Source organism: Rhineura floridana, chromosome 1, assembly GCF_030035675.1.
Source record: "Rhineura floridana isolate rRhiFlo1 chromosome 1, rRhiFlo1.hap2, whole genome shotgun sequence".
Lineage (NCBI taxonomy): Eukaryota > Metazoa > Chordata > Lepidosauria > Squamata > Rhineuridae > Rhineura > Rhineura floridana.
The window spans coordinates 228,594,730-228,612,485 of NC_084480.1; positions in this window are offsets into that span (position 1 = coordinate 228,594,730).

Consider the following 17,756-nt stretch of genomic DNA (forward strand, 5'->3'; position numbering starts at 1 on the left):
TCAGGCTCTGTGGATGCACTGGCAGAGCCAATCCAGCACTCCTGTCAGTGTGCCTGCACAACCCTGACTACACTGACAACCCTGCCCTGCCTTGTGCAGGTAAGTTGCAACCAACAACAATAAGAACATAAGAACATAAGAAGAGCCTGCTGGATCAGGCCAGTGGCCCATCTAGTCCAGCATCCTGTTCTCACAGTGGCCAACCAGGTGCCTGGGGGAAGCCCGCAAGCAGGACCCGAGTGCAAGAACACTCTCCCCTCCTGAGGCTTCTGGCAACTGGTTTTCAGAAGCATGCTGCCTCTGACTAGGGTGGCACAGCACAGCCATCACGGCTAGTAGCCATTGATAGCCCTGTCCTCCATGAATTTGTCTAATCTTCTTTTAAAGCCGTCCAAGCTGGTGGCCATTACCGCATCTTGTGGGAGCAAATTCCATAGTTTAACTATGCGCTGAGTAAAGAAGTACTTCCTTTTGTCTGTCCTGAATCTTCCAACATTCAGCTTCTTTGAATGTCCACGAGTTCTAGTATTATGAGAGAGGGAGAAGAACTTTTCTCTATCCACTTTCTCAATGCCATGCATAATTTTATACACTTCTATCATGTCTCCTCTGACCCGCCTTTTCTCTAAACTAAAAAGCCCCAAATGCTGCAACCTTTCCTTGTAAGGGAGTCGCTCCATCCCCTTGATCATTCTGGTTGCCCTCTTCTGAACCTTTTCCAACTCTAGAATATCCTTTTTGAGATGAGGCGACCACAACTGTACACAGTATTCCAAATGCGGCTGCACCATAGATTTATACAACGGCATTATGATATCGGCTGTTTTATTTTCAATACCTTTCCTAATTATTGCTAGCATGGAATTTGCCTTTTTCACAGCTGCTGCACACTGGGTTGACATTTTCATCGTGCTGTCCACTACAACCCCGAGGTCTCTCTCCTGGTCGGTCACCGCCAGTTCAGACCCCATGAGTGTATATGTGAAATTCAGATTTTTTGCTCCAATATGCATAATTTTACACTTGTTTATATTGAATTACATTTGCCATTTTTCCACCCATTCACTCAGTTTGGAGAGGTCTTTTTGGAGCTCTTCGCAATCCCTTTTTGTTTTAACAACCCTGAACAATTTAGTGTCGTCAGCAAACTTGGCCACTTCACTGCTCACTCCTAATTCTAGGTCATTAATGAACAAGTTGAAAAGTACAGGTCCCAATACCGATCCTTGAGGGACTCCACTTTCTACAGCCCTCCATTGGGAGAACTGTCCGTTTATTCCTACTCTCTGCTTTCTGCTTCTTAACCAATTCCTTATCCACAAGAGGACCTCTCCTCTTATTCCATGACTGCTAAGCTTCCTCAGAAGCCTTTGGTGAGGTACCTTGTCAAACGCTTTTTGAAAGTCTAAGTACACTATGTCCACTGGATCGCCTCTATCTATATGCTTGTTGACACTCTCAAAGAATTCTAATAGGTTACTGAGACAGGACTTTCCCTTGCAGAAGCCTTGCTGGCTCTGCTTCAGCAAGGCTTGTTCTTCTATGTGCTTGGTTAATCTAGCTTTAATAATACTTTCTACCAGTTTTCCAGGGAGAGAAGTTAAGCTAACTGGCCTGTAATTTCCGGGATCCCCTCTGGATCCCTTTTTGAAGATTGGCGTTACATTTGCCACTTTCCAGTCCTCAGGCATGGAGGAGGACCCGAGGGACAAGTTACATATTTTAGTTAGCAGATCAGCAATTTCACCTTTGAGTTCTTTGAGAACTCTCGGGTGGATGCCATCCGGGCCCAGTGATTTGTCAGTTTTTATATTGTCCATTAAGCCTAGAACTTCCTCTCTCGTTACCACTATTTGTCTTAGTTCCTCAGAATCCCTTCCTGCAAATGTTAGTTCAGGTTCAGGGATCTGCCCTATATCTTCCACTGTGAAGACAGATGCAAAGAATTCATTTAGCTTCTCTGCAATCTCCTTATCGTTCTTTAGTACACCTTTGACTCCCTTATCATCCAAGGGTTGGGAGAATGGCCCTGCCCCACCATATGGGCTGCAACTGATTAAGGGCCAGTGCAAATAAATGCATCTAGGAAAGAATCCTAGCAGAAAAGGCAAACTTCACAAACACATTTTTTTTGGTGAAAATCCATCTCAACTAGCCACCAGAAAGCTAGCAGTGAGGTGCATGTCAGCTGTCAGAGCATTCCAGAGTAGGCACCATTGCAGAGGTATGCCTCAGTGCTCATATCCATTAAAGATGTGATGTGGAACAGCACTTCCCCACCACCAAGAGTGAACAAGGAAATAGCTATAAGAGAAAGTGACACCTATGGCACACAAGCCCCAGACAAAGTGTCACTGTAAAGGCCACTATCAGCATTGCAAATTGATCCCAGGATCTAACAGGAAACCAATGTAGTTCAACCTGAAGTTGACTAATAAGAATAGGGTTGTCAGGTTCCTGGCCTGAGACTGATCCTGTATCTTTAGGAGAAGAGAAAGTCAGTCAAGTGCAGGTGTTCTTGCAACTCTGTAATGAGAAAAACCACAAGAGGTCTTCTGTATCTTTAAAAGCTGTGCAGGGGGAAGGGATAATTATACTTTGTGGTTTTTCTCATTACAGTGTTGTAAGAACACCTGCACTTGACTGACTTTCTCTTCTCCTAAAGATACAGATCAGTCTCAGGCCAGGAACCTGGCAACCCTAAATAAGAATCTGTGATATGACCTTGTCAAGGCAAGTCACAGCATTTTGCACTTTGGGGGGAGGCATGGGGAGAGGGATTTGCAACTAATAAGAGCTTACCACTCTGTAGGGGAAACCTGCTGGAAGACCATTGTATCAAGGAGATAGAATGACATGTGGCATTTGTTCCTTTGTGTATGGCTCTTTGAGAGTCTAGCAGACCAGGCCCTTTAAGAGACTGCAAGCTTTTTGGCTTATTTCCCTCCCATAAAAGTAGCTATCTACTCAGGATGGTATACCCTTGGAATTTGGGAGGATCGTGTATCTATGTATCCTGGCAATTTGCCACTTGCTAGGCTTATCTTTGAAATGAATAAACAAGGATAATACTAAGAACATGATCATCACAGCAGGTTTTATTAATGAGATTGTTGTTGAGAATCAGCACGTAGCCAGTAGGGCTTTTCAGAGCTTGGAAAAGTTACTTTTTTGAACTACAGCTCCCATCAGCCCAATCCAGTGGCCATGCTGGCTGGGGCTGATGGGAGCTGTAGTTTTAAAAAAGTAACTCTTCCAAGCTCTGGGGCTTTTAAGCTATATAAGACCCGAAGATCTTGTGCAAGGGAACTTGACACTGATGTTGGAGAGGTGAGGTGTGTGCTGGCCAGCAACTGGGGTCTCTGGGTTGTCATTCACCTGGAGTTCCCGACAACTGAATGGAGAAAGTAAGCTCAGTAGATTTTACTGTCTTGTATCCTTTTGCCTGCTATTGAATACAATCCTTGACTTCCACCTACAGGTGTGTTTATTGCCTCTGAATCCACAAAGAACCCTTACCTCTTGGTAAGACACCCTGCCCATATGAAACTCTGATCATGTGAGATCACAGATCACAGTGGCATCACTAGGGTTGGTGTCACCCAATGCGGTAACTCATGGTGTCACCCCCATGGACCTCCTCCCGTACCAGACCATACAGAATCCTTAGTAATGTTTTTTGTACTAAAGTTACTCGTAAATTGTAATTCCCGTATATCACTGATTGTAATGGCAATAGTAGTGACATAAACAACTAGCAAAATTAAAATTAGACCTTTAAATTACAATATCATATGCACAGCTTAAATGTATTTACATTTATACATAGTTTCATGTGGTTAAAGTGACAATTCAGTAAGAAAACAATAGAATTCGAAGTAAAAACATTTAAGAACTACATCAAAATTATGTTCATTTTAACATTAAGCTTTACCGTTACATGAGATACATTAATGGATTAGGTTTGCATAATCAATAATTGCCCAAATAATGTAGGAGTTGTAGACAAATGCATATGGAAATATACTCATAAATGAAATAATACCAAGTCTTGCTCCTACATAAGTGATCACAGCCTCAAGAGATTTAACTTCTAGAGGTAGATGGCCACCTATTAGGGTTGTTGTTGCAGCAGATTTCCTGCACTGGCACAAGGTTGGACTAGGTCCCTTCCAACTCTTATGATTCTTGGGAGGCAGTTAACACCTTGAAGAATGACACCTCTCACATGAACAACATTTCAAGAAGGCATCCCAGAAAGGCAAAATAAAGATTTACCTGGAACATTTCCCAGAAAGTGGTGAATGTGCCTGCTAAACGGGGACAGCTGGAACCTATGCATGCTCAGCACTGTACACCGACAGCCAGCTCTTTCAGCACTGATTACCTATTGGTCAGGGTGAGGGAGCCGAATCCAACACACACCCTCACTTCAGTCTGGATTGGCACCATTCTCTTTACTAAACCTATACAACCAGACTGTTTTAGTGCCTCTACCCTCCACAGCCTAGAAGCATGGGGTACCTGAGCCTGTTCCACAGCTGGTGCGGACTTGCATGGGAGCAGCATGGCAATGCAATCCAGTTGCAAGAGCACAACACTCCTTGTCATGCACTCTCGTGCACAACTGGGAATATGGAAAGCTGCCTGCACTTAGCGCTCTCCGCCTCTTCATCATCAGCCAGCATCTTGTAAATGGCATGGGGTGAAATTCTTCTCACACCCAAGCAATAGCCTTAAATTTTCTTTGCAAGGATGTGCAAGCAAGGAATATGCAACAAATCTGGCCTACCAACTGCTCAGCAGTCTACAACTCAGTTAAAGTACTTCCTGGGCTTTAAGCAAACATGAGCCATTTGTGTAAGCAAGTGATGCTGTCTTTTTGCAGGGGGCGGAAAACAGATTTTGCATCTGGAATTCAAATGCAAAAGCTACAATGGCAGTAACTTATGATCAGTCGAAAATTAGGTTTTTCCTGTTTCTAACCTCTATTCACAACAACATGCATTCCATACTAAAAGACGTCTTGGCAACAGTTGTGAAAACACCCCTACAGTGCAATCTTAGTTGGAAGAGTCCCATAGGATTTCAGTGGGACATAGTTGCAAATATGCATGTTTAGGATTACAGTCCTAGCCAAGGCCCTAGGACTAAGAGGTTTCAACCCCTTTCCTTTGGTTTCCCAGGGTCTAAGAAGTAGCTGGATGGCAAACAGTACAACCCTGGGCACATTTACTCAGAAGTAAGTACCACTGAGATCAAAGGGGCTTGTTACCAGATAAGTGGATGCAGGAGTGTGCTCAGCTAAGCCTTCCCAATGAAATTGGCTCCACTTCCAAGCCCTCTGAGGTTTTCCTGGGCTCTGGCTGCAAAACCATTTTTCCTTCCAGTTTAAAAAACCAAACCTAATTCTTTGTAAATATAGAAAACTTGGAACCCCAGAAAAAGCATCCTGGTTTCTAGCTCTGCAGACAGCAAATTCAAGTGCTATTTATTTATGACACTTATATCCCACCTTTCCTCCAAGAAGTTCAGGGTGGCCTACAAACATGGCTTTCCCCTTCCCCATTTTATCCTCACCGCATCCCTGTGTAGGTTAGGCTAAGAGACAGTGACTGGCCCAAGGTCACCCAAGCAGGGATTTGAACACCAAAGGCCAAGCAGGGATTTGACCCCTGGCCTCCCAGGTCCCACTCCGACACTCTAACCATTACACCACACTGGCTCTCCCATAGCTAGCTATGATTGCTGCCGGTAAACTCCTGCTCATCTTGCTCCCAAGTTTCACTCATCAATAATGCAACTGGCGCAGCAACCAGCCAGGAACGCAACGAGGCAGCGAGCTGCGTCACTCTCTTTCCCTTCCCTAACTGGTTGCTTAGCGATCGCCCTACGTACATGCCCCTCAACATCGATTCACAGCACCCTGCTTAGTACAGAAAACTAAGGCCGTTTCTTTTCTGTTTCCCATGGGAAGCTGGTGGGCGTTCGTGGAAACAAACGGTCCCTCCAGGCACTGCACATAAATAGCTGTACTCCAAATGGAATGCAGCTGTTACGGGAGCGTTAACAAGGACGCCGGCAACCCAGGTCGTTGACTTGCACTCTTCTTCTCGAGTAATTTGCATCCCCAGCACAATTGCCACCAGATCCATGTTGGAAAGGGAGGAAAAGGCAGAGAGGCAGGGCTGCACGGTCGGCTACCTTGTGCTTCGTCCTTATTGAATAAGCAACTGTCCCTCTTCCCGGTGCCTAGGGGCAGCTCTGGGTGTCACCCCCTCTGATGGTGTCACCCGGTGTGGTCCGCACCCCCTGCACCCCCCTAGTGATGCCACTGACAGATCACATTATTCCTTTCCATGCCCATTTCAGTGACTCTATAGTATGGGTAAGCTGTCATGGAATGAAACAACATGATCATCATGAATCCATGATCAGCATGACTGGAAGATCATGCTAACCAGGCAACACATGTTCATGAAGAGGAAGCTGTCAGATTGCCTTGATAACTCAGAGGCTGCCAGATAACATTTCCACATTCCAATAGGCTTTTTCCATCCAGACATCCCATGACTCTCTGACCCTGAAATCCTTTAACCCTGACACGTCTTCTTCATGTCCCACATGAGATGTCCTTCTGAGATGGCAAATGAGAAGGGACAATGAGTTTAAGAACCAAAAACTCAGCTCTATTTTCACATTATGGAGGATGGAAGTGATAGAGTGAGCAATAAGATCCCAGGGCTAGAACAAAGCTGGATAAATCACCACAGTGACAGAAGCAGACAGACTGATAAAAATGGAAAAGACTTAAAAATGGAAAAGATTGCACACATCAGAAACACATTTTCATTGTTTTTACTCTTCTGAACTCAAATCAGTGCATATGCTCACTTGCTTGTGTCTGTATCTTTCAGGTGTATATAGCTGCATTCATTTGTAAAACCTCACTTTTATACCTGTGAAATGTATGGTGTTTATTTGCAAACTAACCAGGCAAAAATTGAATTGGAATGCATGGCTTAAGAATTAACTGGCAAATGGGCCAGGGAGATCCTATTGTTATTGAAACTCTTCAGGAGAGCCCCGCCTCTCCTGGGGCATAGGAGAGGCTTTTGTTTGAGTTGAGTCTGAGGAAAGGCTGGGAACTGGAGACAGGCAGAGAGACTGGCTTCCTACACCACAGCTTTAGCATAGTTCCAGTTTCTGCCTTCATCAGCTGCTAACATACAAATGCTGTTACCAAGGTGGCAGTTATAGAGCTATATATAAACAAGTCAAATCCAATGTGGACACACACTAGGATAAAAAAATTATCCACTTAAAAGACATATTGAAAAAGGAAGGTCTTCAGTAGGTATTCAAAAGCCAATAGCGACAGCAGCTGCTTGGTATGTAGTAGGAAGGAGTTCCAGAGGTTAGGTGACATGGACATGGATTGCCTTCAAGTCGATCCCAACTTATGGCGACCCTACGAATAGGGTTTTCATGGTAAGTGGTATTCAGAGGTGGTTTACTATTAGGTTAGGTACTGCCACACTAAAAGCCTGATTCCTACATTGTACAGAATGGACCATTTGATGAGATGGTAACTGCAGGATGCCCTCTCCTCTAGAATGCAGTGATCAGTTGAGTATATAAGGGGTGAGACAATGATTGTGATTCTTACTCTGTATAACACACTAGATTCCAACCATGCAAAGGTCAGAGGTTGTGGAGTCAGAGGCAAATGTGGGAGGAGCAATTGGGGTGACTTTGTACAATAGGGTTCATTATATCCACACACAAAAAACCCTCCAGAAGTTTACACACACAATGTGGATTGGAATTGGTGAGGAACAGGGCTAGCTCCAGGTTTCAGGGGGGGAGCTTGGCCCTGCCCTTTCCTCTTCAAACTACACTCCTCCCTCTTGGCTGCACTCCTTTCAACTAAAACACATTTTGATCAATATGGAAACCCCTATCATCAAATAAACTTTGGTACTTCACTAGTTGCCTTTTTATTTTGTTTTATTGTCAACAGCATAATTTAGAGGTAACTTAATCCTGTACATACTTGAAAAAAATGAAATGGACTGCCTTCAAGTTGATTCCAATTTATGGCGACCCTACGAATAGGGTTTTCATGGTAAGCAGTATTCAGAGGTGATTTTACCATTGCCTTCCTCTGAGGCTGAGAGGCAGTGACTGGCCCAAGGTTACCCAGTGAGCTTCATGGCTGTGTGGGGATTCAAACCTTGGTCTCCCAGGTCATAGTCCAACACTCTAACCACTACACCACACTGGCTCTCTCTGTACATACTCACCTGGGACTAAGTCCCATTGACCTCATTGGGATTTATTTCTGAGTAGACATATAACTTAGGTAAACAGAAAATGCACATATCAAAAGTAATCCACCAGAATAAACATGATCCCTTCTCTTACATATAGAAATTTAGCCTTAGTTTAGAGATGAGATGAGTAAGAGGTGACATGATAGTATATAAAATTATGCATGGCATGGAGAAAGTGGATACAGAAATGTTTTTCTCCCTCTCTCGTAACTTTAGAACTTGTGGACATCCAGTGAAGCTGATTGTTGGAAGATTCAGGACAAACAAAAGAAAGTACCACTTCACACAGCACATATTTAACCATGGAATTCACTTCCACAAGAGGCAGAGATGGCTTCCAACTTGATGGCTTTAAAAGAGGATTAAGACAAATTCATGGAGGATAAGGCTATCAATCACTGCTAAGCCATGATGGCTATATTCTGTCTCCATACCTGGAGGCAGTATTCTTCCGAATACCAGTTGCTGGAAACCTTGTACTCAGGTCCACTTGTGGGCTTTGAAAGGGGATCTGGTTGGCCACTGTGAGAACAGGATGCTGGACTAGATGGGCCATTAACCTGATATTCTTATATTTTTCTATGTGTTGCAGCAAAGAAGAAAAGTTACTTATGGGGCCTTACAGAACAAGGCTAGCCAGTGTGGTGCCCTCCAGATGCTGTTGGACTACAATTTCCATCACTCCTGACTATTGGTTAGGTTGTCTAGGACTGATGGGAGTTGTAGTCCAATAACACCTAGAGGGCAACAGGACTGCTCGTGTTTTAGATTAACACATGACTCTCTACCTGCATACATTGTTTTAAACATGTCCAGAAAAGTATCTCAAATTCCATGTCTGACAGTACATTCCTTTCAGAGGCAGAATTCAATGAGGCTTAATTCTGAGTAGGCATGTATAGGACTGGTCTCCACCAAAATATTTTTCAGCATTTCAGGAGCTGCACTTCATTAAGGCTATACCCACTAAAACTACCAACTGCTGCTTATGTACATAATAATAACGTACCACACAGGGTTGCTGAGGTTGTTCCAAAGATAATAAAAGGGGGAAGGCAATGTACACAGCATTAACAAATCAAATGTAAATTGGGGGGCACACACAAGTAATAAGATGTCTGATAGGCAGAATGTTGAGAGGTGAATCTTTTCTCATAATTGTATTTCCATACCAGAAAAAGCTTGCCCTGTTTAATTTCTGCCTGCCACACAGCTGTTAAAGGCAGAAGAATGCTGCTGTCTTCCAATGCCAACCCTAAACCATGCAAATTAACTCAAGTTAAAAGAAAACCACAGAATCTGGGCAATTTCATAATATATTTTAAAATAAAAAGATATTTAAAATGAACATCTGTAACTATAAAATATAACATTCTCAGGCAAAAAGAGGTGATGAGACACTAGATATAAACACAGGGCTCATCCAGATGACTGTAGAATGTGTGACATGATCGCTTTGTGTTTTCATTATTTTTTGGTTGTCCATATGACGCCACGCATTTTTGCGCATTTTCACGCGGTTAAATCCACTCCTGCAATACCACAAATCATGTGATCTGCTTTTTTAAACTGGGAATCATCCGCTGTACTTTCAGGTGCTCAGATGCAATACCGCGGACTTTACAGCTGTGGGCGTTTGATGGGCGGTTCTTGGGCGGTTCCCCACATCCCTTCCCTCATTCTCAGCCAATCACGTATATCCACTGTTGCACATGTGCGCAAATGTCCGGAGAAAGGCCGGGAAAAAGTAACCTATCAGAGCAATGGTGTGGTGTTGGGGGCCCCCCTGCAATTTCTACTGCGCAGATGCAAAAAAATGCATTTGCGCAGAAGCAGCAACAGTGGTTAATTTTTAGCCAGCCTGCAAACTGGGCAGCCACTCAGGGTGAGATCTGCAATTGTGGCTGTTTGTAAACTTTTTCAAGGGAGAAAATATTTATCTTTGCCTAACCTCCACCTCCCACCCCTCACCCCCACGCATCAAATGCCCTTCTTGAACGTATTGGTCTTTGCTTCCAGGCATCCAGAGTCGAGGGAGAGGGGGGGAGAAGAGAAATAGAAGCTTTCCTCTTGGATTACAGACACTCATGCACCCTTAGTCAATTTCGCTTTCCTGCCTGCAAGGCTACTCTCTTTGAATCTTATCAATTTCAACCATAGCCTGCAGGTTCTCGCAGCCCAGCTGAGATGTTGCATACAGTCGCTTTTGTGAAATATCGCAAATACAAGCAAAAGACCCACAGGAATTATTGGCATATAAGTGGCTTGCTAGAGAGTCTCAGCCACCCACAACCATAGACACTGGTGGTCTACCTTTCTAGACATGACACATCGTTACTTGCTGTTCTGGAGAAATAAGTGGAATTGCAATCATGTGTATCTCCAGAAACGTTAAAGGTAGAAAAGCATCCAGCCGGTTTTGCGAAATATCGCAAATACAAACAAACAAAAATACAGGAATAGGCATATAAGTGGTTTGCATGTTACTTTTATCAGAGGGAACACCGCAAAGCCTGTGCTGGTAGCTTCAGCGCAGATTGACACAGCAGCACACGGGGCTGTCTGCCCGCATTCTCTGCCTAAGCCAATAGTGGCCACCCATGGGGGGGCTATTTGCTTCCCTCAGGGGCAGCATTCCTGCCGCCGAGCCACATAACTGTCCGGGGCTGAACCCTGCAGTGAATGAGCCCAAGGGTTATGGGGGGATTCGCCCAGTGATTACAAGCACTGATCCCTTGCACTGCCCACAATCCCCCTGGATGGTCAGAGGCACCTGGAGACACCCCCCCGGCTGGCACTGCTCCAGAGTGATGAGCGACAAGGAACTCCATTACAGCCACTACTACCAAACCATCAGGAAATTCAAACTTTCGCGCTCGTACGTTCAAGCGCATGCACCTTGTTGTGCTTTGTTGCAAAGGGGGAGAGGAGCATACGTCATATTTTTGTGGACCAATTGGCTGATGGGGGGAGTGTTATGGGAGGAACTGGGAAAAAGTGAGAAGTACGGGTCCTCTCGCTGCATGTGTGGGTGCAAAAAAAGCAGGTTTTTTTATTGGGAAAGAGCGAACAAACAGGCGAAGTGAGGACTGTCAGATGACTAACTGGATATGGAAAACATGGATTATCCTGCTCCGTTTGGATGAGCCCACACACTCAAAGCCTTGACAAACAGCAATAAAAATGCTGTTTGAGTGTGTGCAGTTTCACATTTTTAAAACTTTACTCATCATTGTTTTTGCTAATTTACTGCCTTGGGCCAGTCACTAACTCTCAGCTTAACCTACCTAACATAGCTGTTGTGAAGATACAGAAGGCAGAATTAAAATGGCTGCAACAGGAGACTTGTATTATAGGCATCAAATGTTACTTGCCTTGGCAAGAGTGATACATCTGTGTACTATAAAGGGCCATCTTTTTCTCCAACCTTCCGTCCCCCCTCCCCCCACAATTTAGTACAGCTTCAAGGCTTCAGCCAGTCTTTATCAGGCCTAGTTAGTGCACTCCTCTATCCAGCTTGATTTAGCTGGGAGTAAGCTCCATTAAACATACAGAGACTTACTTCTGAGTTGACATGTATATACTGTACTGTAAATTAACTCTGTTTGCATCTCTTTATTTATTTATTTTATTTATTTATTATTTTATTTATATCCCGCCCTTCCTCCCAGCAGGAACCCAGGGCAGTAAGCAAAAGCAGTAAAAACACTTTAAAAATCATAAAAACAGACCTTAACAAAACAACTAAACAAAACAACCTAAACAAAACAACTTTAAAAACATTCTTTAAAAAAGCTTTAAAAACATCTTAAATAAAAAGGGTTAAAAAAAACCATATTGTTTAGGGGGGAAAGGTTTTTTAAAAAAAACATATTAAAAGCAATTCCAACACAGACACAGACTGGGATAAGTCTTAACTTAAAAGACTTGTTAAAAGAAGAAAGCCTTCAATAGGCACCAAAAAGATAACAGAGATGGTGCCTGCCTAATATTTAAGGGGAGGGAATTCCACAGGGTAGGTGCTGCCACTATACTAAAGTCCATTTCCTATATTGTGCAGAACGAACCTCCTGATAAGATGGTATCTGCAGGAGGCCCTCATCTGCAGAGCGCAGTGATCGACTGGGTATGTAAGGGATAAGACAGTCTATCAGGTATCCTGGTCTCAAGCTGTATAGGGCTTTGTACACAAGAACTAGAACCTTGAATTTGGCCCAGTAGCAAATGGGCAGCCAGTGCAATTCTTTCAGCAGCAGGGTGATATGTTGGTGATACCCTGCCCAGTGAGAAGTCTCGCCATCGCATTTTGTATTTGCCATGGGGGGGCATTCTTTAACATCCCCTCTGTGTAGTAGTATTTACACAAAATAATTTCCAGGGAGTATGTGCCTCAGATGAAGATGCATTCTGGTTGCTAGGATGAAAAGAAGGGCAGGAAAGCAAACTGGAAGCAGCAGCTCTTTAGGACCCCAGGGATCCCTATTCCAGTTTCACAAATCCGGGCAGGTTAATTTGCATATTATGTAAAGTATTTGCATATTATGCAAATTATTTGCATATTAATACTTGGATTTTCCAGTTGTTTTGTTTTTGTGCCTAGGAATTACCACCAAAAACTGGGGAAAGATGTGAGAAATCTTTTTTTAAAAAGCAACATTTTTAGCCTTAAATGCCTAGACTCTAGTTTCCAACACTATGGAGTATTGATTGATTAAGAGAATTTATATCCTGCCCTTTTGCTGTTAAAAACAGAGCTCAGCACAGCTTACAAATATAATAAAAACAATAAAAATACACAATCAAGATAAAAACATAATAAAAACACAAAATAGCAACAAACATAAAGTAAGTCAGGGCAACAGTACGGTTAACCATATACGATATATTTCAAAGATGTGGTGGGTGGAGAAAAACAAGAAGCCAAAATGTTAGGAAAAGGAGTCTTTCACACCACATGCTCAGTTGTAAATACTGTTGCAGCAAGCTTTACAAGTTCCTCCAGTATTCCACTGGTGCAGGCACTCAGACATTCAAAGTATCTGTATGTTTCTTAGGTTTTATAAAAGCAGAGCTTTGCTTAACTCAAAATTTCTTCTCCCTTTGATCAACCACATCTACACAGGTTCCACCTCCATACTCAAAATGAAACTGGGCCTGGAAGTGTGCAACAACCCCACACATACCTTGCTAATTAGATTACCAATGCCAGGATGTCTGTCTTATCGACTACTCTCCTGCTCCCCCCCACCCCCCGGGCATCATGAAAGACCCAGTCCTGGGCTCAGAAAGAAAATAAATATCTGGTCCTCTTCAAAGTATTGATAAGCCTCTTGTTTTAATTGAAATAATTATAAATTCTTGTTCTTATCACTAATGGGAGTTAATTATCTTGCATATGCTGCTGTTGCTTCTATGGCTGTAACAGAGTGAGGTTAAAGATAAGTGAAATGCAAATAGGAAAAAAACAACACAAAAGGCAGTAACACTTTCCTAAATGTAATACCATACCAACCACAACAAGATTCCTATGAGTAAGGCAGAAAACTAAGCATCTCACAACCAAAAATATGATAAATGAAGAAATATTTATATAAAAGCATGACTATCAAATATATTTATTATTTACACAAACTGTAAAGATATTTATAGTGCAATCCTAGGTTTATTTATTCAGAAGCAAGTCCCAGCGTATTCAGTGGGGCTTACTCAAACAGGGACAGAAATGCAACTTCAAGTGATAAGCTACTTCATTCACACATCCCAAAATTCCGAATCATGCCACTTTACGCTGTTTTGCAACTGTTTATACTTGTTTTTATGGTCATTGGATTTTAAATGGCTTTATTTCTTGTTGTGAGCTGCCTTGGTTTCCAACCCTACCTCACAGGGGTGTTGGAAAGACTCCATACACGCACACGCACACGCACACACTGCAGATGTATAAATACATACAGCCCATATAATAGTTTATTGTCAAACCAGTTGGTCATTGCAGAAAAATCAGTATTAGTTTTTAAAAAATCAGTATTACTTTCCTACAGAATAAAAACTGTAATACCTAAGTAAGCCCTGCCTACTTGCTTTGAAATAGGACTGGAGGGCACAAACACAATTCTTTTTTACATTCACTCCAAAGTCCCATTGATTTTCAGCACATTCATAACCATGTCTACTCAAAAGTAAGTCCTATTGAATTCAATGGGATTTACTCTGGGCATATGGGATTAGCATTGCTTTTACAAAAAGCAAGCATTGGGAAGGTTTTCAAAACACTGCCCAAGATCTGACTCCTGCACACAAGAGGAAAAAAAACTGAAATGTATATACTTACCCAATTTATGAGATTTTCAGATAAACGGGGTGAAACCACATTTTGTTTTCTAGACACTGCCTAAGGTCAATGAAACTGAAACACAATCCCTGATTGGCTGCAATCCTGAACGGGCAGGGTTAAAGCTACAAAGTGCTATACAGTACTGTTTAAAGAAAGATTTAACAGTCGGGGGGCTGACGTTTTTATGTATATCTCGAGAACCGGACCACCTAGAAACTTAATTTTTTTTTTAAATTAAAGCTGAGAATCCGGGCCACCTAAAGGGCTAGCCGGGCTGGGTGGCATGCATAGAATCCAGGTAAAACCTGGCTAACCGGGCAATATGGCAACCCTACCCTATTGCCTAGTGTGCATAAGAAGCTCAGCAGTCACAGCTCTGACTGCTCATTGGCTGGAAACACTGAAATACGGTTTTGTATGTTTTTGTCAGCAGGCTTTACCTCACTCTCAGGACTGGCTTACTTTTATTTAAAAAAGGAAGCTCAGAGTTAGCAGCAGCTAGTGCCCCAAAGGTGCTGTGGGCTCTCATGAAGTCCTGCCGCACTTGGCCACTTGTTGCCACCAGACATGGGAACCTGACCTACAGACTGTACTGTCATGAATGTTTACAAGATTTAGAGAATGAGGCTCCCAGACAGCAACAACTGAGCTGGCGAGTAGCTCCTATTGAAGAAAGCTTACATTGCGAGATTTCTGTACAGCCAAACAGTCCACTTGGGAGGATGGTAGCTGTTAGGCTGCAGGGAAACTGGGGTGGGGGCACCTTCTGAGCCCCACACCCCCTTGTGCCCCCTAAAAAGTTCCTCGCTGCTTGAGGCTGTCAGCCGGTGCCTGAGTTTGCTGTGTGCTAGCGCCAGCCATGGAGAGGAATGTGGCTTGGGGAGATGGTATGGTCTAAATGAGAGTCCCAAGGGCCAGATAGAAAGGCCTGGGGGGTGGCATTCAGCCCCCAGCCCTGAGAGTCACCATCTCTGGTTTTAAATGTAACATCTGGAAGACATCTGCATCCTTCCACCCATAAACAGCAGAAAGTAACACAAAGCAGGGGCGAATCACACTTAGCAGCACAGTATTGTGTGGCAATCACAGAGGTGTTGTTTTTTAAAAAAAACTGCACAGGAGAGGTGGTTTAAAAATTGCAATCTTAGCTAATAATTAGCTGAGGATTAGCCAAATTCATGGAGGGTAAGGGTATCAGTGACTACTAGCTATGGCTCCAGCATCAGAGGAAGTATGCTTCTGAATACCAGTTGCTAAAAACTACTCAGGTTTTACTTGCAAATTTCCCACCAACATGAAAACAGAATGCTGGATTAGATGGGCCATTGGCCTGAACCCGAGACTCTTCTTATGTTCTTATTTTATTTATTTATTTATTTAAAATATTTCTATCCTGCCCTTCTACCCTGTAATAGGGCACTCAGGGTGGCTTACAATAAAATTGAACATGTACATAATAAAATTGTACACAATGAAGATCACAAAGCATTAAAATAAATTAAAATATATAAAATGCAATTAAAATGCAATACACACACACACATATATATATAGGGAGTGGTACTGAAGGGACTACAGAAGTAAAAATTAACATAGAAGGCATAAAATCTGTGTCAGGCTCTACCCTCAGTCCCTCCCAAAGGCTCTCCGGAACAAGATCGTTTTCAGAAGTCTCCGGAAAACCTTCAGGGAGGGAGCAGAGTGGGCTTCTTGGGGTAGGATTCTCCAAAGCCTGGGGGCCCAGAGCTGAAAAGGCTGTCTCCCGTGTGCCTGTCAGTCTAATGTCTTTCATTCCAGGCACACAGAGGAGACTAGAGGCAGATGATCTTAAATCCTGGGCAGGTACATACAGACGTAAGCGGTCCCTCAGGCACATTGGTCCAAGGCCGTTTAGGGCTTTAAAGGTCAGAACCAGCACTTTGAGTTGGGCTCAGAAACAAACTGGGAGCCAGGGGAGTCAATAAAGCACAGGGGTGATATGCTCCAGTTAACATTCTGGCTGCTGCATTTTGGACCAACTGTAATTTCTGAACCGTTTTCAAAGGCAGCCCCACATAGAGTGCATTACAGTAATCAAGCCTTGATGTCACTAATGCATGTGTCACTGTGGCCAAGTCAACTGCTTCCAGGATTGGGTGCAGCTAGTAGACCAATCTGAGTTGGCCAAAAGCACTCCTGGCTACTGCAGCCACCTGATATTCAAGCAACAGGGCAGGATCCAGGAGGACTCCCAAAGTGCGGACCTGCTCATTCAAGAGGAGTGCAACCCCATCCAGAATAGGTTGCAACCCTATCCCTGGTGCAGTTTTCCCCTTGACCAGGAACACTTCCATCTTGTCTGGATTAAGTTTCAGTTTGTTAGCCCATACCCAGCCTTTCACAGCCTCCAGACACTGGTTTAGGATGAGCACTCCCTCCTTGTGATCAGGTGGTAGGGAGAGACAGAGTTGAGTGTCATCAGCATATTGATGTCATTGTATTCCAAATCTCCAGATGACCTCTCCCAGTGGTTTCATATAAATGTTAAAGAGCATGGCAAACAGAATGGAATCCTGCGGTATCCCATAGGCCAATGGCCAGGGGGTCGAGCAGTAGTCTCCCAGCACCACTTTCTGGGTCCTGTCCATCAGGTAGGACCGGAGCCACCGTAAAACAGTGTCCTCCAATCCCATTCCAGCTAGACGGCCCAGAAGGATACCATGGTTGATCATATTAAAGGCTGCTGAGAGGTCCAGCAGCACCAACAGGGATGCACTCCCCCTGTCTGATGTCCAGCGTAGGTCATCAAGCAGGGTGACCAAGGCAGTCTCTGCCCCATGACAAGGCCTGAAGCCTGATTGAAAAGGGTCTAGATAGTCCGATTCATCCAGGAAAATTTGCATGCTCTTATGATACACAACATGGATGTTAAGGTGTAACTGTTACATTTATAACTTGTAAGCAGCCCAAAGTCACAGTTTTTAAAAACCAAGACTGCAGTTCTATGCATATCAGTTCTGTGGATATTTTGGCTGCTTATTATGCTCTGTCAGTTTTGATGGAGCTTAAGTAGTCTAACAGTGAGCAGGACTGCAGGCCAAGTCTTT